This window comes from Arvicola amphibius, chromosome 17 (genome assembly GCF_903992535.2).
Source record: "Arvicola amphibius chromosome 17, mArvAmp1.2, whole genome shotgun sequence".
In the NCBI taxonomy this organism is placed as follows: domain Eukaryota; kingdom Metazoa; phylum Chordata; class Mammalia; order Rodentia; family Cricetidae; genus Arvicola; species Arvicola amphibius.
Genome location: NC_052063.2, coordinates 18,813,857 through 18,816,611, shown reverse-complemented (window position 1 = coordinate 18,816,611; position 2,755 = coordinate 18,813,857).

Here is a 2,755-nt window from a genome sequence, read left to right as displayed (position 1 = left end):
CTAGACGTGAGTTAGTAGTTGCATGAAAGACTAATTTAAACAACAGGCAGGGCCACGGCCTTGTACAGAAGACGGCTAGGAGCCCTATACATAGCCATCCTTGGCAGTAATGCTGTGAGCAATTAGGATGAATCATATTCACATCATATGTAAAATATATCATACTAAGGTAAACGAAGACTGTGTTCTCAGAGATTCAAGAATGAAAGTCTGCTTCAGAGGTCATTAGCTATCGTCTAGTTTTTCTGAGGACTACAATTAAAAAGTCCTTGAGAATCATCTGCCAAGTCCTTAAAGTTATTCAGACAAGTAGGCACCATGGTCTCTTCCTGTTAGTCATTACCAGGTCTGCCAGCCTTTCCAGTCAGATCTGCTTGCTATTTAACCCAGTCATGAAAATAGTCTTTAGCCCAAGTGTAGTAGTCCCAGAAACAGATAGGCAGGACATCTATTTTAAAAATGGTATGGGAATAAGCAATTTAATTTTTTTTCCTCTCCGTCTAGTGTCAAGAATTTTTCTTTTAGGTTTTCTGGGTAATCATCCCTTCTCAAACAGCCCTAAGTTATTATGCGGGTGAAACAGACTCTAATTACAACATGGGACTTTGTCTGGCCCTCACACACACACTCCAAGTAAAAATATACTCCCTCCAGAAGAGTGAGCAAATGAAGAGAATCCTTCAACAAGGTCCCATCTGCTCTCCATTTCCAGACAAAAAAAGGTCGAGTTATGAGAGCATATAATGTCATGAGTACTGCTGTAGGATCCTCTATGACATTGAAGTTTTATTATCCTAGTAGCTTCCAAAGAGGAAACTAACTTTTCTAAGCTCCTATCAGATAGGAGGCAGAAGTCAGAGCTGAACAAGTTAGGTACTTGATGCTAAGGTCCATGTAACACTAATGAAGTCAATACCATTGTAAAATTATTATTGTTATTTGTTTTTGACTACTTCATACAAGTATACAATGTATCTGAATTTGGTTTACCCTGAATTACTCCCTTTTCTTCCCCTAAGTCTTGCTAACCATCTTCTTATACAGTCCTCTTAAAAGTCATATCCTGTGTGGACTGCAAATTTATATATTTCCAAGCATCAGGAACAAACACATAGGCAGCCAAGCAAACAAGTAAACAAGCAAGCGAAAATGAGATAAGCATGACGTAGACAAGACCACAGTAAATGCTAGGTACCTGTGAAAAGAAAGTATTCTCTACATATTTCTAGTGGTCACTCTTATAAGAAGCTGAAATATGTTTTAAAATTATAATTTTGCAATACATCGATTAAAACAAAAAGGATCCCAGAATACATGTCAGAATTGAGAGCATGATTTAAAAAAATGGGATGGGAATGCCAATCACACTTGTCAACAAAAATTTCAAATTTAGTATTTTGTGCTAGTTGTACCAATAAAAACTCCCTTCTTACATTTCTGGAACCAGAACATCCTAACAATGAAAAGAGATCTATGAAACAGAATTATGAGAGTTTAAGAAAATCTTATAGAAAGCTATTTGTCATGTAGATATAAGAGAATTCTGAAGAGCATTTCTGGCAAAGAGAACAGTAACTCCTCATTTATTTTAATTATCTTGGTAACTGAACTATGCAACTTGTACGTGTGAGATAATATAAGTTAAGATTTAAACAACAGTAATTTTTTTTTTGGGTTTCAAGGGAAATCCTAACAGGAAGTAGCCCATTCTTTAATAATCACCTCACCCTTAATTTCTGAAGGATTACCATATAATGTCTTCAAGCATATTTGTTTTCTTAAGTCATCAGCCTTTTGCCATATGGTACCCAAATCCTCCATGTCAAGACAAAGCTGTTTTCTTCGTGGCCATCTTCTGTGGATTCTTCTCTTTAAAATAATCTGTATATAAGATCCTCTTGCAGAGCTAAACAAGGAAGCCAGGGCTCCTAAAGGGGCACTGCTGTTGACTGCCTCTAGTTAGTTACCTATTCTCTTATCATTTGCCTTTGGCTTTCTTGAAATAAACGTTTGCCTTCTCATCTTATTAGCGTCCTGTGTTTTTCCTTGAGTTCTATCTGGTTTCCGCTCCCCCATTCAGGTAATACTATTACTCAATTGAAGTTTCCATCTCCCTTTAAATTGATGCAGGGAACACATCTATCCATGTCCTACCGCTGCTGCTATTCCTTGTGAATTGTTCTTTGGGAATTTGCAAACCATCGCTTCATCTCTTAACACTTTCACTCAATGCCTTCACATGAGCTTTGTTAACTTGATGATTTTCTGCTCTGTTGTCTTCTTCCCTGAGAGACAATTCTCTTTCAACATACATTCACATCCCGATTTGAATTTTCTTTTCTTTTCTTTTCTTTTCTTTTTTTTTTTTTGGTTTTTTGAGACAGGGTTTCTCTGTAGTTTCTAGACCCTGTCCTGGAGCTAGCTCTTGTAGACCAGGGTGGCCTCGAACTCAGAGATCCGCCTGCCTCTGCCTCCCGAGTGCTCGGATTAAAGGCGTGCGCCACTACCGCCCAGCCCGATTTGAATTTTCAACTACCCTATGCATGAAATTTTAAAACAAATGATACCTTTTTTACAATAATAATTTATTAATTTTGTGCATATGAATGTCTATCTTGCACATATGTATGTTCATTGTGTGCGTGTTTTGTATCTGTGGAGGCCATAAAAGAGAGCATCAGATCCCCTGGGACTGGAGTGACAGATGTTTGTGAAATATCATGTGGTGCTGTAAACTGAACTTGGTCCTTTGGAA